We start from the raw sequence: 24,688 nt of genomic DNA, 5'->3' as shown, positions 1-24,688 counted from the left end.
GCATACAATTAAGTGAGATATTTCAGGATAGTGTTTTCCAACCTTTTTTCATGTCATTGCTCACCCCCCCCCCCCAAAATATAACATCTGTACACTTGAAAAGGCAGACAAAGTTGCCTGAAGCTAGAGTAATGAGTAAGAACCTCTGGGGATCACATCTTGGAAACATTTATAACCTGTGTGTTCACACTGGCTAGAACAATAATCAAAAAGGATGCCATGGTCACTCAAACATTTTTAGAGATCACAAAGTAGGAGAGGATTTAGCAAGAGACTAAGAAAAACTTGATGGTGGAAAAACCAGGAGCAGGTGGCATCCCAGAGCCAAGAAAAGAAAGTGATTCAACAAGGAAGGAGAATCAACTAGTCAGCTGCAGCAGTAAGGTTGAATAAGATGGGGATCAAGAATTGACTATTACCTGTTTTATAGATAAATGAACTAAGGCTCAGAGAGTTTTCTCAAGGTCAGGCATTGGCCTGAGAGTCTACATTTTAAATATGATTCCAGGAAATGCAGATCCTGATTGTTTGTTGATCACATTGAGTATCAAGGCTCTTCTGTTTTTTTTCATATAAATATTCTTTTCATTTTTTAAATTTAATTCAATTAATTAGTATATATTATTGGTTTCTGAGGTAGAGGTCAGTGATTCATCAGTCTTATATAATGCCCTGTGCTCATTATGTCACGTACCCTCCTTAATGTCTGTCACCCAGTTATCCCATCCCCTATCCACCTCCCCTCTAGCAACCCTGCTTGTTTCCTATGATTAAGGGTCTCTTATGGTTTATCTCCCTCTCTGAATTCATCTTGTTTCATTTTTTCCCTCTCTTTCCTATGGTTCTGTTTTGTTTCTTAAATTCCACATATAAGTGAGATCATATGATAGTTGTCTTTTTCTGATTGGTTTATCTTGCTTAGCATAATACCATTTAGTCCCATCCACATCATTGCAAACTGCAAGATTTCCTTTTTTTTTTTTTTTTTTGATGGCCGAGTAGTAATCCTGTGTGTGTGTGTGTGTGTGTGTGTGTGTGTGTGTATACACAACATCTTCTTTATTCATTCATCTGTCAATGTACATCTGGACTCTTTCCATAGTCTGGCTCTTGTGGACATTGCTGCTATAAACACTGGGGTGCAGGTGCCCTTTTGGGTCACTACATTTGTATCTTTGGGGTAAATACCCAGTAGTGCAGTTGCTTGGGCATACAATAGCTCTATTTTCAACTTTTTAAGGAACCTCCGTACTGTTTTCCAGAGTGGCTGCACCACCTTGCATTCCTACCAGCAGTGTAGGAGGGTTCCTCTTTTTCCACATCCTTGCCAAATGTGTTGTTTCCTGACTTGTTAATTTTAGCCATTCTGACTGGTATGAGGTGGTATCTCATTGATGTTTTGATTTCTCTTTCCCTGATGCCAAATGAGGTTGAGCATTTTTTTCATGTGCCTGTTGGTCATTTCTATGTCTTCTTTGGAGAAATGTGTGTTCATGTCTTCTGCCCATTTCTTGATTGGATTATTTGTTCTTTGGTTGTTGAGTTTTATCAATTCTTTATATATTTTGGATAGTAGCCCTTTATCTGCTATGTCATTTGCAAATATCTTCTACTCTGTCAGTTGTCTTTGGTTTTGTTAACTGTTTGCTGTGCAAAAGGTTTCTATCTTGATGAAGTCACAATAGTTCATTTTTGTCTTTGTCTCCCTTGCCTTTATCAGATGTTGCTACAGCCAAGAAGAAAGAGGTTGTTGCCTGTGTTCTCTAGGATTTTAATGGATTCTTGTCTCACATTTAGGTCTTTCGTCCATTTTGAGTCTATTTTGATATATGGTATAAGGAAATGACCCAGTTTCATTCTTCTACATGTGGCTGTCCAATTTTCCCAACACCATTTGTTGAAGAGAGTGTTTTCTTTTTCCTTTGGATTGTCTTTCCTGCTTTGTGCAATATTAGTTGACCATAGAGTTGAGAGTCCATTTCTGGGTTCTCTGTCTCTATTCCTTTGGTCTATGTGTCTGGTTTTGTGCCAGTACCATACTGCTCTTCCAGACCAAACTCTCCTGCCTAATTTTTTTCTTTAATTTTTAAATAGTAAATACATTTTTAAAATAAAATGGATTATTAGATTGGGCAAAATTGAGATTCATGGGAATATTAACAATTATTATTTTAGTCCAGTCATGAAAATGAAAGCCTTATTGGAATGGGTTCAAAAGAATATAGAAGATGAAGAGAGAGCAACAGTACATTTAAGGAAATCTCTTGAGGAGTTTTACTATAAAGGGAAGCAGAGTAATAGAATAGTATCTGAAAGGGTTGTGTGAGGGTTTTTGTTTTCTAAAGAAGCTATTATAACATGCTCATAGACTGAAAAATAATCTATTGTAAAGGAAAATGTGATATTTCAGGAGAAAGAAGGGATAATTGTTAGGAGGTAAGTCCCAGAGTAGGTGAGAAAATCTTCATCTGCCCAGTTGGGTTACTTGGGTCCATGTACAACCAGTTCAGTTGGCTTTATATAGGGAAATGGACAATTAATCTTTCAACAGGCAGAATGGCAAAGACTATGAGAACAGACATAAACTGGTTAGCAGATTTTTCAGCGGGAAAATGTTAGGAGGATAAGGGACAATGAAGTATCCGCCAGACTGAAAAGGTACTTTAAGGCCAAAAAATGAAGAAGGCCACCTCATACCATTGAAATAGAGTTTTATTCAGGGTAACTCACTGATGGGGGTTGGATGGATGACAGTCCATGTCACTCTGCAGCTATTCTCCACAGTCTGGACCTTAATCCTCTGCTTTCATAGAGTGAGGGACATTGTGGTGGGGTCAAAAGGTAGTTACCTAAAGTAGCACCTCCTGCAAATACACAACAACAAAAAAGAGAACTATGGGCAAATATCTCATGAACATAGATACAAAAATCCTCAAATATTAGCAAAGTACATACAACAAAATATTAAAAAGATCATTCACCACAACCAGGTGGGACTTATTCCAGGGATGCAAGAATGGTTCAATATTTGCAAATCAATGTCATGTGTTACATCAAATAAACAAACTATAAGAATCATATGATCATTACTATAGATGCAGAAAACCCATTTAACAGCATTCAACATCCAGTCATGATAAAAACTCTCAACAAAGTGGGGTTAGAGGGAAGATTCTTTGACATAATAAAGTCATACACGAAGAGTCCACTGCTAACATCAAACTCAGTAGTGAAAAACTGAGAGCTTTTCCCCTAAGGTCAAGGACAAGACAATGATGTCCACTCCCACCACTTGTATTCAACAAAATACTGGAAGTTCTAGCTATAGCAGTTAGACAAGAAAAAGAAGTAACATGGGTCCATACTGATAAAAAGTTAAACTGCTACTATTTACAGATAGCATGATACTATACATTAAAAAATCCTGAAACTTCACCAAAAAGCTATTAGAAATACTAAATTAAGTAGTAGGATACAAAATAGACACCCAGAAATTAGAAGGGGGTTTTTTGTGTGTGTGTGCCTACGTGTGTGTGTGTGTGTTTTTTTATCACATAAACAATGGATTCATTAACAGAACACTCAGGAGACACAGAAAAGGATGAAAAAGAGATAAGAACCTAATAATGTTACCAGTCAGGTCCACCTGTGTTGATTCTACAATGCTTTTCTCTCATGGGAGCAATACACACCCATCATAACCTAGAAACATATACATCCCTCCATTCCCTGATTTATTTGCTCAGTACCACACATTTCATCCCGGATGATGAATTGTTCTTAACTCTGTTGTTAATGGGTCAGGGGTGGTCTAGAACCAGAACCAGCCTGGCCATCTCTTGGCTGAGAGACAGGCACTAAGTTGCGCCCAGTCCTTGGGGTCACAAACAATCGTCTCCACAGCAAAGAGCTCACAGATCAACTATTCCCTTTGCTTTGAATTTCTTGGCAGATTGCTAACTTGACAGAAGCTGGAATTTGCTTCCATAAATGTTGGAAATGAAGCTATCAATGTTTATTGTGTACGCACAGTTTAGTTTGGGGATAACCTTCAGGCAGTCTTTGGTGAGGATTTTGAAAACGTGCTTTGTTTCCTGTAGAAGGATTCCTGTAACACCCACATAGGAGGTGCATTTGGATTTTGTGACTTAAACAAGAGCCCCATGAAGATCTGCCTTTAAGAGCTTGGCCTGAATCCTCTGTGGCTGCGTGCCTGGATTGAGACTACTGCACAGGTCCTGATGGTACTGTTTTCAGAGTTCTCTTAGAGGGCGAGAAGACCGTAGCTCTGCTGCTCTGGCTCAATTTCAAAAAGGTGCATCTCCCTCCTCTGCCTGGCAGAAAGGTATTTGGATTTTTTTCCCCTTGTCTTTTCTCTTTTGGTGAGTGGAGTACTCCAAGACCACAGTCTTACGTTGCAGTTAGTCTTCGCAGGTTTGCTGGCTCGTGTGGGGCATGCTGCGCTTCAGGAACCTCCGCCTGTTGGGCTCCCGGAAGATGGGCATCAAACTCCAGCCATCTTCTGAGAAAATGCATGGTGCATCACATGCTTCAGTATTGGGCCACTTCCGGTGCATTCTGATGACGTTTCCTGGGGGCGACCCTCACTCTTTACCTTTCTTCACTTTTCTCTGCAGCCTTGGCCATCAAAACTTTTCTCACCAAAGTCCCGTGTGGAAGGATGCACCAAGTCGCCAGACTGAGATCCTCCAACTCTCAGCTAGGGTCGCAGATATGCGGGCCCCAGTAGTGTTTCAATACACTACGCCAAGTGACAAAAAGAGAACTCCATTTACAATTCCGCCAAAAAGGCTAAGATACCTAGGAGTAAAGTTAATTAAAGAGGTAAAAGACCTGTACTTCAAAAACTATAAAACACTGATGAAAAAAATTGAAGATGAAACAAACAAATGGAGATATAGTTCATGCTTTTGGCTTAGTTATTATTGTCAAAATGTCCTTATTAACCAAAGCATTCTACAGTCACTGCAATTCTTATCAAAACACAAACAGCATCTTTTGCAAAACTAGAACAAATAATACTAAAATTTATATCGAACCACAGAAGACCCTGCATAGGCAAAGCAATTTTGAGAAAAAAGAACAAAGCTGGAGGTATCACAATACCAGATTTCAAGATATACTACAAAGCTTTAGTAATAAAAACAGTACGGTATTGGCACAAAAATGGACACAGACCATCAATAAAACAGAAAAGAGACCCTAGAAATAAAGCCATGATTAAATGGTTGGTTAATTAATGACAAAAGAAGCAAAAATATACAATAGAGAAAAAAAAACAGTGTTTTCCACAAATGATGCTGGGAAAACTGGAAATCTATATGTAAAAGATGAAACTAGACCACTACTGGGTATTTACCAAAAAAAAAAAAGAAGAAGAAGAAGGAAAAAAACCCACTAATTTGAAAAGATACATGCACTCCTGTGTTTATTGCAGTATTATTTACAATAACCAGGATATGTTAGCAACCTAAGTGTCCACCAGCAAATGAATAGATAAGGAAAATGTACATATATGTATGTATACACAGTGGAATAGTATACAGCCATAAAAAAGGATGAGATTGTGCCTTTAGAGACAATATGGATGGACCCAGAGGGTATTTTGCTAAGGGAGATAGGTCAGACTGAGAAAGAAAAATATCATATGACTCCACATACAAATTGAATCTAAGAATGAATAAACAAAAAGCAGAACCAGAACTCTAAGTTTAGAAAATAAACTCAATGTTGCCAGAAGGGAGTGTGTGGGATGTTAGGTAAAATGGATGAAGGGGAGAGGAAGATACAGGCTTCCACTTATGGATCAATGAATTCAAAACCCCCATGGAATCAAAGAATTATTAAATTTAGAGTGTTTGAGGAACTCAGTTAAAATATAGGAGGTGTGGTACTCTATAGAGAGTTGCACGCTTGCTATTAGGGGTGTTATGGACTGAATGTGTCCTCCCCCCAAATTCATGTGGGGCGGTGTCAGGTGAAGGAGACTTTGAGAGGTAATCAGGTCTTAAAAGTGCTATCCTCATGAATGGCATAAGCGTAACTGAAAAGAGACTTAAGAGAGATGGTTTTTCTCTCAGCCATGTGTAATGAGAGAATGTCTACAAACCGGGAAGATGGGCAGGGATCCTGACGTGGGGCTCCATCCCAGGATCCTGGGATCATGACTTGAGCTGAAGGTAGAAGCTTAACCGAGTCTTCCAGGTGCCCTGAAACTTGCCCATATTCTTACCCAGAGAGGATTCTTCTCTCCAGATGCTTCTATAATTGCCTAGTATAATCTGCCAGTTATCTATTCATTTATGTATAATTACTTCTCCCCCATAGATTATGAGCTGTTGAACTGCAAATATGGGGTGGCTCGTAATTTCCAGAGTACCTAGAACTGTTGTCAAAGGGTAATAGAAATGTAATTGATTGAGTTCTCCCCTTTATTCACTCTGAGGCCTCCAGACTCCAGCACTATACCCATGATGGTAGTAGATTACCCACAAAAGATCCAGATACAGGTGGTCCTGCTGCCTTGACCTCAATTTCCCTCTTCCTACACAAGCCTGGCCAATGCCTTTTGGGGATAGACAGCTTAAGACTGTGAATGGTCATTTTTGACTTGTGAACCATAAATGTACGCACATAGAAAGTGAAAATAAAATATGGTCCAGGTTAGGCTGGAAGCTGAAAAAAAATAGCATTACATGCTCTCTTTTTTTATATATAAAAATACAACCGCAGAATATGGAACTCACAAGACTCTGATCTGATAGTAATGATTAGAGCCAAGGGTAAGTTAATTTCACAAAGTTACTTTGTTTACCAATTCTAAACACACACACCCACACACACATGCTTATAAAAGCTAATTTTTGTTTATATAATTAAAACTACTTAAGGACATTTTAAATCAATTATATCTCCTTTTATTACAATAGGTGATAAATAGGTATAATTATTCTGTTATAATGTAATAGTATGCATATAATATTAAATGTACTGTGAAGTGAAAATATGATTTCACAGTTTTACAACTTTTTCCCTACATAAGCATATTTTACTGTTTTAACTTTGCTGAAAAGATTTATTTTAAGATGTACCCATTTTATTTTTAAATGTGCCCTTGTATTTCATGTTTCTTTTTCTGCTTAGTGATACTTAATCTTCTTATTATAAACCTTTTATGTGATTTGTATGCATATTACTTCTTTTCAGAGTTGATGAGCTGTTCTCACATTCTTTCAAACACACATAATAGATTGATTTTCAAATTCCCAAATGTTATAAATAATTATTTCTAAAGAATTCTATGTGAAATTAAGGTTTTTCTCTGGAAAACAGATGAATTTTAGCTTACTTAAGGTTCTCAAAACTTGTCAACTAATTCCTGTGAATACTGTAATAGAGTATAACAAAGACTTTGAGGGTGGCACTAAGAGTCAGTGTACCCAGGTTATTTTATAGGTTCTGGGGTAAGAATTAAGTAATAGTTAAAATTCATTGCTTTTAAAGTCATACGCAAGTCGAGACTGTATGACCATTCAGTGTGGTCTCTGGAGTCAGGCTGCCTGGGTTCAAATCCTAGCTTTACCATTTAAAAAGAAATGTGACCTTGGGGCACCTGGGTGGCTCAGTGGGTTAAGCCTCTGCCTTCGGCTCGGGTCATGATCTCAGAGTCCTGGGATCGAGTCCCACATCGGGCTCTCTGCTCCGCAGGAAGCCTGCTTCCTCCTCTCTCTCTCTCTTTGCTTGCCTCTCTGCCCACTTGTGATCTCTCTCTGTCAAATAAATAAAAAATTTAAAAAAAAAAGAAAAAAGAAATGTGACCTTGAGTGAGTTATTTAAGCTATCTATGGCAGAAACTATTGTTCCTTAAACAAAAACATTCTCTACCTACTCTCCTCTGCCTTTTTCTCTTGACAGGGCCTTCACACCCCTACAGAAGCCTAGAATCCCAACTATTCTCCTGGCTACCCTTGAAGTTAGGTATTGGCCTGTGATCCAATCATGTCCAATAGGATGTGAAGAAAGTCTGCCAGAAATATTCTAGGACAAGTTTTCCTTCCTTTTAAATAGAGAATGGGAGGCAATGCAATTCTTTTTTGGCAAATATTGTTCTGTTTCTCTGTGGCAGCCAATCTGTGAACTATGAAAAGACAAGCCCAAGAGCCAACGTGAGAGGGACAAAGCAGAAAGAACTTGGGTCCTTGATGACATCCCTAAGCCACTGGGAAAATCCAGGAAGTTTTTATCAGAGTTCCTGTTATGTTAGACAGGAAATTTTCATTATTTAATCCATATCTAATTGTATATTCTGTTACTTGCTCATAAAAGTATCTTAATATACTCTCCAATTCAATGTGGGATAGATATAGAATGAAAGCAGATAACCTGCTCTTGTTTTTTATTTCAAGAGAAAGTTTTCAGCACTGTACCACTATGCATGATATTTATAAGATTTTTAGAAACTTTTTATCAGTAAACCATTTCTAGTTTATTACTAGTGTTGTTTAAATTATCATGGAGGTTGAGTTTGTCTGCATTTATTGAAATGATCATGTGATTTTTCTCCTTTATTTTGTTAATGTAACATAATTTATTTGCAAATTGTATCTAACCTAGAATTCCTAGGACCCCAACTTGTTTGTGATGTAATTAATCTGTTACCATTTTGGATATTGTTGAATTTGGCTTGCTATGTTCCCTCATGTTTTTTTTTTTTTTTAAAGATTTTATTTATTTAACAGAGAGAGATCACAAGTAGATGGAGAGGCAGGCAGAGAGAGAGAGAGAGAGAAGCAGGCTCCCTGCTGAGCAGAGAGCCCGATGCGGGACTCGATCCCAGGACCCTGAGATCATGACCTGAGCCGAAGGCAGCAGCTTAACCCACTGAGCCACCCAGGCGCCCCTCCCTCATGTTTTAAATAAGATTGACCTTTAATTTTCCTTTCTCAGATGCCCTTGTCAGATTTTGGATTGAAGATATGTGGGATTGATAAAACGATTTTGCAAACGTCTTTTTCAATTTTCTGGAAGAGATGTGTTTGTAAGAGGAGGATTATTTCTTCTTTAAATATATTTTAGAACTTGATAGTTAAACCATATGAGCCTGGAGATTTCTTTGTAGGAAAATATTTAATTAAAAATTTTTTAAAATAACTGTAAGAATATTGAGATTTTCTGTTTCTTTTTATGTCAATATTGGACCAAATATGTTTTTCCAAGAATGTGTTTCAATGAAGTTTTTAATATATTGGTGTAAAACCACTTATAACCTTATTTTACTACCTTTTTTAGTATCTCCATGGTTTATAAAAATGCAATGTTTTTTTTTAATTTTTTTTTAAATTTCTTTGATAGGAGACCAGAGAGGCAGTACAGAGACTGATGTGGGGACCCAATCCTATAACACTGAGATCATGACCTGAGTGGAAATCAAGAGTCAGAGGCCCAACAAGCTGAGCTACCCAGACACCCTGACTTACGTAGTTAAAAAAATATCGAGGACTTGAAATATATGACAATAATAGCATATAAGTTGGGAAGAGAGTTAACAGCATTAATTAGTAACAGTATTCCAAGGTCTTTTCATTGCCTTAGAAGAGAGTAAAAGCATCAACTAAGATTACTTTGATAAATAAAGTATACATATGGAAATCTCACTAAAGAATAATAAAAGAGCATATAACTAATTCCCAACATATAAGTTGGGAAGAGAGTTAACAGATTAATTAATAACAGTATTCCAACGTCTTTTCATTGCCTTAGAAGAGAGTAAAAGCATCAACTAAGATTACTTTGATAAATAAAGTATACATATGGAAATCTCACTAAAGGATAATAAAAGAGCATATAACTAATTCCCAACATATAAATTGGGTAGAGAGTTAATAGATTAATTAATAACAGTATTCCAAGGTCTTTTCATTGCCTTAGAAGAGAGTAAAAACATCAACTAAGATTACTTTGATAAATAAAGTATACATATGGAAATCTCACTAAAGAATAATAAAAGAACATATAACTAATTTCCAAGCTGACTGAGGAAAAATATGAAATAGAAAAATAATTGATCTAAAAGAAGGGAAGAAGGGTACCTGGGTGGCTCGGTGGGTTAAAGCCTCTGCCTTCAACTCAGGTCATGATCCCAGGGTCCTGGGATCGAGCCCCACATTGGGCTCTCTGCTTGGCAGGGAGACTGCTGTTAACTCTCTTCCCAACTTATATGCTATTATTGTCATATATTTCAAGTCCTCGATATTTTTTTAACTACGTAAGTCAGGGTGTCTGGGTAGCTCAGCTTGTTGGGCCTCTGACTCTTGATTTCCACTCAGGTCATGATCGCAGTGTTATAGGATTGGATCCCCACATCAGTCTCTGTACTCAGTAGGGAGTTGAGTTGGGATTTTCCTTCCACCTCTTCCTCTGCCCCTCCCCCTGCTCATGTGCAATACACTCCCTCTCTCTAAAATAAATAAATCCTTTTTTAAAAACCTGCATAAGTCATAATAATTATTGTTTTATTGATTTATATTTACCCAAATTTTTACTATTCATCTTCCCATTCTTACTCTCTGAATTTCTATTTGGTATCATTTCCTTCTTCCTAAAAAGTATGTTTCAGGTTTCATTTACTTTGGATGTTCTGAAAATAAATTCTCTCCATTTTCGTTTACTCTGGAAGGATATTTCGATTAGGTAAAGAATTCTAGTCTTTGGCTTTCATTGTTTCTATTGACATAGCAGCTCTCAGACCTATTTCTTTAATGTAATCTCTTTTTTTCCTGAATGTTTTTCCTCATTTTAGTTGTTCTTCTTCAGTTTTACTATGATGTATTCAGATGTGGATATCATATTAATCCTGAATCCATTTACATAGTTTCTTAAACCTATGATTTGTTGTCTTTCAGCAATTTTTGAAAAAAGGCATCCTTCATCTTTTTGAAAATTGACTCTTTCCATTTATCTATTAAGTCTTCCTGGCATTTTAATTAAATGTAGGTTGGACTCTTACATTCTTTCCTCTGTGTTTTTCATCTTTCTCTCTCATCACATTTTGTCTTATATCTCCATCTGAATTTTAAATATTTTGTTCCAAGCTCTCTCAATTCACTAATTCTTTCTTCATTTGTATTTAATTTTCTGTTAATCCACCCACTAATTTCTTAGCTTTTTTAAGATTATAAGATTTATACTCTGACAAGGATTTTTTTGGAGAAGTCAATTGTGTCGTGTCATTTTCTGTGGCTTCTAGCTCTCAACCAAATTTATTTTTATCTCCTTGAACTTGGCATCCAAGATATTTTAAACCAGCATTTTATTAATTTAATATCCAGTGGTCTTAGGGTTCTGTTTTTATAGTCTGTTGATTCTACTGATTGTCTTAATACTAACTAGTCTCCTGATATGCTATGTTATTATTGACTGACCACATATTATATATAGAAATTAGTGAAATCATTTCAGCCCTAGGATAATGTTGTCTTTCTCTAGAGAGGATTTTTCATTTTATTTTGTCAGATACCTGGGGATATTATGAATTCAGAATACCTTTATTTAATTTTAAGAATTAAGATTTTCTAGGGCACTTCGATATGTGAGCTAAATTATATGTAGTTCACCTTTAATAGTGAAATTTAGCCCTTCAGGGTCCCAAGCCAAAGTGTTTACTTGAGCTCCCAACTCCAAAAGGTCCTGGACTCCAAATTTTGTGGCCCTCACTCTATAAATGTAAAATGCTCCACTCAGCCATCTTTTGAAAACCTTCAAGTTCCAGCAGAGAAAACGTTCCCCTCTTCCTATGTACCCTTTCCTCAAATACTAAGCTCACATTTCTTTATTTTTGTAATCTTCTGGTTTGAGGGCTACACTACCTCATCAGCAGTCCAGTATCTTCAAGCAAACTTTTTTTGGGGTTCTCCTTTGACTTTTCCAGTTGCCTGTGATAAGTCTAAATTGTCTTATCTTCCATTTTCTAAAGCCACTGATATACTCTCTTGGCTTTGATCTCCTCAACTGGAAAGTGGGAATAATAATTTCATTTCTATCTTACAGGTGAAAAATTAAATAAAACTAATATAAGTAAAGTATTTAGCAAAGTGCTCACATGTCATAAGTGCTCAGTAAGTGTTGGCAACAATAATAAATGATAATAATAATACCATTCTGGTTATTATGATATTTGAGAAATATTTTTTTCTTAGCATGAACAGTTCATAACCAAACTATTAAGGCAAAACAAACAAACAAACAAAAAAAAAAAAAAACCTTAAAAGAAATGCTTTGTACTAACCAAACCAGATATAAACACCAATCCGTAACATGTTTCCCTAATGTCTGGCAGCATTTGGTTTAAAGTTTTGATGTTAATAATCCCATATATTTTCCAATCAAATCTATGATTTTATCATAGGCCATAGGGAGAATTTATCCAAATCATAAATATTTAAGATTAAAATAGATACTTAGCTATCAGAAACACATATCTAAAAAGAAAATTGCTATGTATAAAAATTCCAGTTGGGTTAAGCTGTCTCTCTTTTTTCTTCTTGTGATTTTTTTTTTAATAGTTTAAGTTTCTGCTAATCATCTTAAACTATCCTTTTTCCCCACCTTAACTTTTCCCCATAATTGAGTCAGGGTGTACCCATTACAATTATTTCAATTGTGTATAACAGAGAAATCTAACATGGCTCTGGACTAGAATGACATCTCCACAAAGTTACTGAAGACTCAGGAACCTTCCAGTTCATAGCTCTCCTACTTATAGGATATGATTCCAATCCCCAAAGTCCATATAGCTGCTAGAGCTGCAGCATCATATCTGTATTCCAGGCAGATTTCCTGGAGGACCCACACAATACTTTTGTTTACAATTTATTGGTTAGACCACAGTCATATCAGCACACCAAACCCTGGGAAGGCTGAAAAATGTTGTCCATTATCTGTGCAAAATGTGTGTTCATTCATGAAAGAGAAATATTACTGAGGAGAGTACTGAGGAGTTCACAGATAGCCTCTACCTCAAAGGACTGTGGACTGAGAAATAGAGAATTGTAGTGAATTTATGAGAAAGACTAAATTAAATTGTGAAAATGTAATATTTGGGGGGTTATTTATCCCTAAGGCAACCGATAGCAAGGAGGGCATCATGAGGAAAGAAATCAAGGCTTGAGGAAAAGAAGTTTGGACAAAAAAAGGGATAAAAATCTATACGCAAAAATAGGTGAAGAGTGACTTTCTGGGAAGCTCAATACAGTTCATAAAAGTTGTAAATTAAATGCCAAGCTCCTATTTTTCAGATGCGATATTTTTGTCCTGTGCAAGAATGAAAACCAGAACACCTTAAAAGGTATGCATGTCACCTTTTGAATGCTTTTAGAAAAGATGAATGCTTTTAGAAAAGATCCTCAAACACCTGTATCTACCTCTTAATTAAACACATGACAATTTAATTTCTCACTCATGAAATGTTTTCTCTGGGCCACGTGCAGAATAGCACTTTGGCTGGCTAGGTATGTGAGGAATTCTGCATGGCACCTGCCTGTGCTGAATTCCAGGGGAGTCCGGAGGATTTTATACAGTGAAGTCAAAGGGTAACACAGGGTGTTGTGCAAAGCAGGTTAATATAAATCTTACCAAATAATTATTTGCTTTGGAGACTATCTACTCATTTAAAATATTTCCCAAAGATTCTCATATTTAGTAAACTCCTCCTGAGCCTCAAATCAGCATACATGTTTATACTATTAATTTTCCAGTGACTCCTCTAAACTATGTCACTCTTAATCAATGAATCTAAATTCTAAGTGCCGTCATGTTTTAAAATGCAAATCTGTATTGTACAATGTCCTTAGCCTTCTTTTTCTTTCAGGGCATTCTTACCTCTGGCCTGTGCTTTAAAAATACTACAGCTTATAATAATCTGCCTTTGATGCTAGAAGCCAAAGTTAAAAAAAAATCCATTTAATTCAACAACAACAACAACAACAAATTCTCGGAGGAAAAAGAACATACTTTTTTCCCTTGGTTTATTCAAAACCAAATGAAAGTTTAGCTTTAAGGAGGGAAGAGAGATAGGTCAGCCTGTCTTTTGCCCACTTGCCAGATGATGCTAACAAGCCATTGTCTTTCCTCACTCAGGCATGAATGCCTGAGAACTCTTTTTTCTTCTGCTTACCATTGCCTTAACCAGTAATACTCTTCTCAGACAGCAAGATACCTGAATGTCTAAACATTTATCTGCACTAATACAGGCTCATTCCATGTGAATGCCTGCCAGGCAGGAACTAGGCTGTCAGCTTCATCCCATCAAAAAGACTTTCAGTCCCAAGGACTGATGGCAGTTTCCAATTGTTAAGTCATTCTTGCTGGAACTGAATTTTAAAGTCAGGCTCCTACTGTTAAAGAATGGAGCTCAAAGAGGGTCTTTAGCCAGAAATGTTGCAATTCTAAATAAAATACTCTTGGCTATGGATTTTGTTCTTGTTGTCATTATTTTTTAAATTTGGGTACTGAGTGAAACTCGAGGGCAGCAAATATTGTGTAAGGGCAACCAATACTGCATAATAGTTCTTGTTTTGGTACATTTGCTTTGTAGTGATTTATTAAGGGAGACTGAAAAAGCCTGATTAAAATGCATAAACAGTGCTGAACAGTAAACAACCATGTCTAAGGATGAAAAAATGGGACCCACATGCTGTGCATGGAAATTGCCCTTAACAACATAGCCTATTGTTGAACAGATAGGAAGCCAAAGGTTGCTTGTAATCAAATTTGAAGTTTCCCATCACTTATAAAAGCAACACTTCCTTGTGCAAACGTTTCAATTTGTTGTCGTTAAAAACTGCTTCCTGACTTAATCCTTACAGAAACCAGGAGTTCTTTTGACTGTCAGGTGGATAGAAAAATTTAGACAGAGAGCCCACTAGACTCAAAAAGACAAAATAAAACCAAGTTTATGTGTTGAGGAAAAAAATTACATCTAAAGAATTACCAGCAGCAAATTAAAACAGCCATAGAGCGCAAGATTTTTTTTTTCTTTTTTAGTATTTTATTTAAACAGGGAAAAAAGGAGTTCAGTAGGTTGGCTAGGTACTCACATCGTTTCTTTTTTCTCATTCAAGAATAAATTTTAAAGAAAATAAAAAACAAAACAAAATGAAACTGGCTCATTACAGCCTGAATCCAGTGTATGTGAAAAGACTCAAAGAAAAAAACCTTTGACAGTATGACAAGACTGATCTGATGGGCTGAATTATATAAATATCCATTATGGTATAATAATTCCTAAAATTTATGGTTTGAAGAATACTGATTGTTAATTAAAAAGACAAAAACTGTGCTCGCTTCAGCAGCACATATGCTAAGAAAGACACAAAAATTAACTGTAAACTTTTAAGCCATGTTTATTCTTCCACTGTATGGATAGTAGAGTATAAAAAAAATAAGAAAGGAAGTTTAAATAATTTCTTTTAAAATACTATTTGTATTATCATATAGTGTCTTAATAACATGGAGAGCACTTTTAAACTGCTTTAATACCTTTCTCAAAGAAATTTAAAGAATGAACAAAAAGTCATCTTCTATCCTCCTAGCCAATTACCCTTGTAGCAGCAATTAAAGCATAATTCACAAATCTCTTATTCTTAAGTATTTAGGTCTTTTCCATTTTCCAATAATAATATTGTAGTGAATATCCTTATACCATAATCTTTTATACCTTTCTAATTATTTATCTGGCACAAATTTCCTCACATATAATTTCTGGATCATGGGGCATGGAAATTTCACTTACTAAAAATTGGTCTTCCAGAAAAGTCTTACCAATTTTCATCCTAGTAGTAGTACATGAAACTATATTGAAACCAGCACTTGAAGTTATTTCTTCTTAATATGTACCAAGTTAATAAGTAAAAATGACAGCTTTCAAAAATAATTTGCATATCTTTGAGATACCTTTTAGAATTTTAATAATCCCCATGATGTTTTCATTGTTCTTCCTTATATGAATTATCTCTTAATAACATATTTATCCATTCATAGGATAGTGGGTAGATTAAATGAGATAATTCATATAAATTAATACAGTGACTAGAAAATATGTAGTGTTTAATAATAGTTAATGACTTTTAGTTACCATTATGGGTATTGATTTGTTTTATCTCTTATTACAGATATAAATAAAGGTGGTCAGTGGAGAAATTCAAACTAAGAGAATTAAGCATCTAAATGAAGATACACGCTTAATAGTAAAAATAAAATTATCTTTTCCATAAAGAACATGAAATTACAAATCTATGGAGGGAAAAAATTCTTGATAAGTAATTTAGTTCATGCTTTTCCCAATCCCTGTAAGCAGCATAAGCACTTCCCTTTATATTAGGATCAGAGTGGTGAGTCCAAGTTTTCAGTCCAGAGGAGTTTAGGGATATTTGTTATCCCAAGAATTGTTCTGTGTACCACTTGGATATGCAGGGGGATACACAACTGCTAACTATAGGGAAGAAAGTGGCAGGTCTGGGCCCCATAGGATGTCAGAGGCCAAGATCAACAACAGAAGGGGCATTAAAGGGGCTCTTACTTCACTTCAACACAGAAAGTAGGCTTTTCAGTACATTAAAGAGAAAGTGGCTAATTTTTCCTAAAACCATGAGTATAATTCCCCATTTGCCCATAATTGCCATCATCCTCCTAAGCTGAAACTCCCTGCCTCTGAACTCTTGCCTCACTCATCCATCATTACATTGCTACAGATGTATCATCCTCATCACGGGGTGGATTCATGCTCTTCTCATCTCAGAACTTAAGCTCAAAAAAAAAAAAAAAACCAAAAACAAAACAAAACAAAAAACAACACAAAAACCAGAATCTTTAGGCTCTTCCTCCACCTCCATACCTTTGCTCATGAAAGTAAGTCTTAACAATTAGCATAACATCGGAGACTATCCTCCATTCAGCCCTAACCTAGCATTTTCAGCATCAACTCCACCTCATTTCTCTGTACATTCCGTGCCCCTGCTACTAGTCTACTCACTGCTTCTCAAACATGGACCATGAGCATTTATCCCTCCCGTATTTTGCTCCCTGAGCCTGGAACACTATTTCTCCGTTCTCTGTTGACAGAGATGCTGCATATTCTTTGAAGTTCTATCCAGATTCTTTCCATCAAATTTAATCACTCCTGTAGTCTTTTTTTTTTTTTTTTTTCCTTCTGTAGTCTTAGTACACAATCTATTTGGCACATTTCCTTCTGCCTTGTATTATTGATGGTTATTTACACAAATGCTTTTCCCTTTAGGTAGTAAACATGGAAGAAAGAGTGATGGTATTTTAATCATGTTTGATTTCCCCACAGCCTAGCACAATAGTTCACAAAATGGAAGTGCCTGCTCAGTAATGGTTTTGTGATTCAAACTGAATATTCAGTTCCCAGTTTTAGTTGCTTTCTATATAAATATGAAGAGTACATGTATGAAAAAGACACTCCCCATTAGTTCCAAAGTAGAGTTGCCAGATAAAATACAGAACATATAGTTAAATTTCAATTTGACTTTGAAATTCAAATTCAACTGGATGCCCCATATTTTTATTTGCTAAATCTGGCAACCTTAGTCTAAAGACACACGAATTTCACCACTATCAGGTTTAACTTCAGGGCAACAGTGAATTGGTGTGGGTGTACATCTGTCCCCATCCAGTTCTGGTGTAGTGAAGTGTACATAGACACCACGAATCCTCTTCATGTAAGGGGAAGGTAATACTTTTCTTTAAAAGGGGCAGAAGAACAGAAGTAGTCATTTATAACTGATCCTTACTTTCTCACAAATATAGTGGATATTTGAGGAACTCAAGAGAATAGTTCCAGGTATTAATACAAATTCTTCAAATAGCTTGTTGTTCTGATCAACAAGAGAGCAAGGTAAACCTTTGAGGTCCCTGAGGCACTCGTTTTTGTATCATCATACAGGACATTTCTTCACACTGCCCTTGGTCTCTTTTATAATCTCTCTAGTATCCCAACCACAATGGGGTCATTGTGTTGGCTCTTCTTATGCCAACCTTCCATGTTCAGCTCTGAGGATCCACGTCTACCTCAGGTTATTTGATAACATCCTCTAACTTTACTGCTCACCTGCACTTACCTCTCACCCCCACCACTTTCCTGGTTTCCTAGGGAACAGTTTGTTGGTCTAATAATAAGCCAATGCTTGCCATTGTACAATGAGAGATCAATAGAACCCACAGGATTCTCTTTGCTCCTAGATAACATCTGCAGTTTAACCTTCTGGGGACAATTCATGGCTCTCCCTAAATTGTCTGATCAAAGAAGGTTGGAATTTCCTGTAGGAGTGGGTGATGTACTCTGTGAGGGAATTATTTTTTGGAAAGAGAAACCTTGCAGTAACCTTCAGATCAAATTATGTGAGCAGCTGTCTGTTGATGAGTTAAGCAGAATCTCTTACTTTAGGACACGTAACTAGTACATTCAGACCTCACCATTTTGACTGCAAAGTAATTTTCTGTTTATTCTAATGACGCCTAAGTTGAGCTCCTATTTGCCCATAAGGAACTTTGTAGCTCCTCAGAAGGGAACTCTCATGGTCTCCTCTGAGGCTGAGGCTGTTAAAGAAGACATCCCTTATAGTCTTCAAGCCTGGCCTCCTCATACTCCTCTACTTCTGCAGACAAAAGCTCCCAGGAGTCCATGGCTTCATTGGAAAAATACTCCCACAGAATCACAGGCACACTTAAAGTAACAAAATTGATTAATTGCAGAAAATTCGTTTCTGGCCATGCAACATATTGAAAAAACAACTGTCAGAAGGATAAAGCTAATGTCCTTGGCCACTTCAGCAACTGCAGTGGGTCAGCCACACAAACTACTAACATATGTGAAGGATCCTGTAGGGAAACAGTGCCTGCTGAATTAAGGAGAGCAGAGCTGCGCTTGGGTTTTGAGAATGCCTTCTGACGGGAGAGTGAACAGCCTTCCATCTGCCAGCGTATTGCTCTACACTCTGAAGTTGTGACGGCCAACATGTAATATGTGCGTTAGCCCTATGGCTCCTGGTATTTGAAACCAATTGCAGATAACTTTCAAAAAACAGAAGGAAAAATGTATCACAAGGACATAATGATTCAAGGAATTGCAGAGCAATTCCAGGGAATTCTCAGACTTCAAGGAAAGATAACACAAATGGTTCCTGAAAATAAAAATCTCCAGAAAATTCATAATCCTTCCTCTCCACTCACCTTGTCTCTTTTTCTTTCCTTTTTTTACCTTCTGCCATCAGTTTCCTCTGATCCCAAATCTTCATGGAGATTTGACCCACCACATTGTGATCAGAACCATAAGTACAATAAAGGTTGTCCTGGAAGTGTGGAGTTCTCTTTCCCAGATTTCTCAGGGCCCAGCCTCAATAGGACAGGAGGGTCCCATCATGGGGTCATTGCAACCAGGGCAAACATTACAAAAGCTGTCAACTGCTAGTAGTCACATCTACCATTTCCCTAGGTTTTGCCTGATTAAGGCACACCTGGAAGAGGACAGAGTGGAGATGCCAGATATCTGGTTATATGCTGATGTTAAAATTATGCAAAGCAAATAGTCATAAAGCATAGTTTTAAAAAGGTAACTCAAAAACTGAAATATATTATAGCATATATCAGAAACTCCTATCTCATGAACCCTAACAGTGCCTTGATCTGTCTTCCTTAATTGCTAAGCAGAACATCTCTTAGCAATAAAACTTAGTTTAACTGATTTAAAATAACATCATTCCATTTGGGCTCATAGCTTTTTTGTGTTTCTGTTTTGTTTTTCTTTTTAATCTAAAATTACTTCTAGTTTACCACTGGCAGAGGTTGGACCTCCTGCCTGAGTAAATTTCCTTAGTGCAATCAGATTTTATTCAAATACTCTTAAAAGAAGTGAAAACTCATCTTATAAAAAATAACTTTTGGATGCCATTCAGCTCTGTGATGGGGAGCTAATACATATGAATAAAACCTTACTCAGTGTTTCTCTTCATTTTTAGTCTTTTCTTTTGTGCCCTTTCACGAACAGTTATACTTTCTAGTTATCTCTTACAGTCATTTCCAAGGCATTTTTGTGCACACCTGCCATTAAAAAAAAAATCAGTATATTCCTCCAATTTATGTTTATTTGTTTACTAAGTGTATGTATTACAAAGTGAATAAATAATAAAAACTTTACAAGATCTATAATAAATATAAGCAGAAGTTCTAAGATTTTCTTTCTCTGCCCCAACAATCATGTCATGTGCTGGTCTGTTGTCACAGGACATTCCGTCCATCTAAGCTGGGTTGTTGTCAGTATGGTACCTTTCACATCCTAATGGATAGTTGTGAACTTTAGTTACAGTGTATTTTTAGTTCTGGTTCACCTTAAAATGAATCCTCCAAGGCTAAACTTTTCATTGTGTAAGTGAATATTTGTTGAGAGTACCAAAAACCACTGAATGGGTGTAAAAGTGACCTTCATCTTACCAGCAAAGTAAATTTTCTGAAAAAAAAAAATATTGGGAAAATTAGACATGAGGGTATGGCTGGGCTTTGACAGTAAGGCTACATACACTGAAGGAAGCTGAGCAGTGGTTCAGGCTGTGGCTGACCAAACAAACAGGATCCTACGAGAGAAGAATAATGATGCTCTCCAATGACCAAGTGCCCTTGCTTTTTTTTTTTTTTTTTTTTTTTTGCTCTTGCTTTTTCTTTATATTTTTTTCCTTCTGTCCACTCCCAGACACTGAGACCCTGAGGTGATGCTGACTCTGCCAGCATTTCAGACCAAAGGGAAATCACAAGAGATAGTAACACATAAACCAGCACTCCTTCTTTTAATAAAGCCCTTATCACAAAAGGAATGACTAAAATTTAACAACAGACAAAAAGTGATATTTATTAAATGAATGGCAGGCCAAGGATTAATATCTCTGATCTAAAATAAGTACATACAAATTAATGAGAACAATAAGTCTTGCCCCTAAGTAAATCAGCAGAGACCAGTCACAAAAGAAATGATTGATTAGCAAATGTGTGGGAAAGTGTTCAGTTTTCATTTTTTTAAAAAAAGTCGCAAGTTAAAACAAGATATTCTCTTTCCTCTATCAAATTAGCAAAGATTTTAGGCTGTCATAAAGGTAGTGGCCAGGGAAGTGAAATGAGCAGCTGAATTCATCACAGGTAGAAGCATATATTAACCTGATGCTTTGGAAATCAATATTTCCATAGAGATTGACAGTGGTAAGATGTATATTTCCTTCTACATAGTAACTCTTCTACTAATTTATCTTAGAAAAATCAAAAAGATTTAGAGACCAATATGTTTACTGATACACTATGTATAAAGCACTAAAAAAAAGCTAACTAATTATTTTATGATATGAAAATAGGTAAACTATGATATAGCTACACAATACATCATCATTCAGCTTTTACAATTTATGTTTATTAGGAGATCTTGGTAGCATAATGGATGCTTCCATTAAAGTCATTACTGAAAAAAGTAAGATATGCAGTTGGCCTACATTAGTAATAACAACCAAGAAACAAAACATACCAGAAGGCTCTAGGTAAAAGTAGCCAAAAATTCTGGGTAATTTTTCTTGGTTGGTGGATCTATGAATGATTTTAGTTTCTTCTTTCTATGTTGTAGTTTCTATTTTTTACAAGTCTTTTCAAATTTATATTCATGTAACATCTTTATTGAGGTTATAGCTACCATGTTCCAGACACTATCCTAAGTGTTTAGAGTAAAGCAATGATAAAAACAAAACTTCCACTCTCAGTAGTGCTGCCATATTTAACATAAAAATATAGGCATCTAGTTAAATTAGAATTTCAGATAAACAATGAATAATTCTTTAGTGTATGTATAGTATTTTATTTGGCACTCCTGTCAGGGAATTTAATTTAGTGGAATTTCTATGATGAGCTTGATTAAATTTTTTTTTTAAGATTTTATTTATTTATTTGACAGAGAGAGATCCCAAGTAGGCAGAGAGGAGGAAGCAGGCTCCCTGCCCAGCAGAGAGCCCGATGTGGGGCTCAATCCCAGGACTCTGGGATCATGACCTGAGCCAAAGGCAGAGGCTTTAACCCACTGAGCCACCCAGGCACCCCTTGACTAAATATTTTAAACTTATTTTTTATTGCATCAAAATACACTTAACATACAACTTACCATTTTAACCATATTAGAGTGTACCAGGCAGTGGTATTAAGTCTGTTCATAATGCTGTCTAGTTCTGGAACTTCATCACCTTGAATGGAGAACTCTGTACGTATTCGGCATTTACTCCTCATTTCCTGTTCTCCCCCAGTGCCTGAAAATCACTAGTGTGCTTTTCGTCACCACAGCTTTGTCCATTCTGGGATATTTCTTGTAAATGGAATCACACAAGATGTGGCCTGCTGTGCCTGGCATCTTTCAGCTGATGTTTTTAAGGTTGATCCATGCTGTAGCATGTATCAGAGTGCCATTCGGTTTTGTGGCTGGATAATCCTCTATTGTGTGTATATACCACATCTTGTTTATCCATTTGTCTCTTGATGGGCATTTGGATGGTTGCCACCCTTTGGCTATTGTGAGGTATGTATTAGTTTTATAATGAAAAAAAATAAGTTTGAGTTAAACTATTACAAGGCACAATGAAAATCTTTCTCAGAGCCTCCTCTGAGAAATATTCAATCAAGACAAAATAATGTTTTCAGCAAAATAAAATGTGGCAGCTATAAAGAAGTATAAAATACAGAGTTTGCCATCAAGAAGCTTATACCAAATTCTGGGAAATGAAAGTCAAAAGTCCAGCATGTAATCACAGTAAGGCTACTCTATCTTTGTTAAAAACAGCTGAATTTAGATGACCAGTTCAGGAACAATAAGTAGGGCACATCTTCAGGATTAAAAACTTACCCAATAATTGTGCTTAAAAAAAAAAAAGCAAGACCCTTATCCAAAGATAGGTCATATCTTACAATCCTTAAAGCTTCAAAAGTTCAGAAGTATTGGAGTCCCTCTTCTAACACCTCCTCACAGCCCATGTTTTATTCTTGCCTTCCCATTTTTAGAGAATGTTCTTTTTGTTTAGGTCCTCTGAGGTTTTCAGACTTACATCAGTAAATTCTTTCTCCAACAGCTGGGGGAAGCTGGCTTGTAAAACCTTGTATTGGCATCCTCTCAGAGCATTATGAAGCATAGGAGGTAGAAGCAACATGCGGGGCACCTTCACCCTTTTTCCTTTGGCAGGAGCCCAAGCAACGAATGCCCAACTCAAAGCCAAAGGAGACGAAAAAGGAGCGATGAGAAGTAAGTTGGGGTGCTAAAGAGCGGAATCAGAAACTCCAGAGTCCTCAACTGTCTTCTGTGGCTCAGTTGGCTCATTCCCTCTTCCAGAATTTGTCAGATTTCTCTTCTTTGCCTTTGCTCAAGTTACCTGCCTTACCTTGCTTCCTACTACTCACTGATGAGAATTTTATGCATTTTTTTTCCTTCGGGTTTCTTTAGGGTTCAGTGTAAATCTTACCTTCTTCAAAGAGGCTTTGCCGGTCTTGTTCTTCTTTGGAAGTGTTTGGAAAGTCTTCCAAAGAGATTTTGCTGATACCTATTCCTTCCTTCCAAAGAAGGAAGATGTGATTTCTTCCTTCTTTAGACTTTATCTCCCCATATGTACCATAATTGCTGAATATTCTACTTATTTATTTTTTAAAGATTTTATTTATTTATTTGACAGACAGAGATCACAAGTAGGCAGAGAGGCAGGCAGAGAGAGGGGGGGGGGGGAAGCAGGCTCCCTGCTGAGCAGAGAGCCCGGTGCAAGACTTGCTCCCAGGACCCTGAGATCATGACCTGAGCCAAAGGCAGAGGCTTTAACCCACTGAGCCACCCAGGCACCCCATTCTGCTTATTTACATTTGTGTTTTTATGTTAGCACTTATTCCCACTTGCCCTACTGTCAATGGACAGACATAATACACCCCCAAAACTTTGTCTCCTTGTGGTAGCAGCTACACTCCACTTTGTTTCTAAAGCTTCCACATCCTTTCATTGATTCTGCCAACACCCGTGACAGGTTGAGCAGTGTCATACACAGGGTTGATGTTCAGAAGAAAGCACTTAATGGATGAGTCATTGACTTTTTTAGAGTCAAGTTTCAGAGGCAGAAAAGTTTTTTCAAATACAAAATGCCTAAATAATACGGTGGTGGTGTTTACATGCTCGGTGCAGGCTGGAAGCATTTGATTCTCTACATTATCTGATAGATGGGGCATCTCTTCTCTCTTTTTGTTCCTAAAAAAATTTTGTCTTTGAGGGTGTAAAAGGGAGAATTTAGCTCTCTTCTTTGTGGCTATGTCCCAAAGAGTATCCTTCCTTCATTTTCATTTTTTTCTTTAACCATTATTTTTCTACACTTAATTTCTCATCTTCCTACACCAAGTCATATAAATTTTTATCCTGTTATTGTTTTAAGAATTTTTTCCAGGGGCGCCTGGGTGGCTCAGTGGGTTGGGCTTCTGCTTTCGGGTCAGGTCATGATCTCAGGGTCCTGGGATTGAGCCCCACATCCTGGGATTGAGTCCTGCATAGGGCTCTCTGCTCAGCAGGGAGCCTGCTTCCCCCTCTCTCTCTGCCTGCCTCTCTGCCTACTTGTGA

At 36.8% G+C, this 24,688-nt stretch overlaps 1 pseudogene; it reads right to left on the bottom strand.

Annotated features, from left to right (window-relative positions):
• Positions 1-3,911: 3,911 nt before the first annotated feature.
• Positions 3,912-23,252, bottom strand: LOC131839777 (ribonuclease P protein subunit p29-like; annotated as a pseudogene).
• Positions 23,253-24,688: the final 1,436 nt, after the last annotated feature.

The sequence above is a fragment of the Mustela lutreola genome, chromosome 8, assembly GCF_030435805.1.
Source record: "Mustela lutreola isolate mMusLut2 chromosome 8, mMusLut2.pri, whole genome shotgun sequence".
Taxonomy (NCBI): domain Eukaryota; kingdom Metazoa; phylum Chordata; class Mammalia; order Carnivora; family Mustelidae; genus Mustela; species Mustela lutreola.
This window is presented reverse-complemented; position numbering and strand designations above follow the sequence as displayed.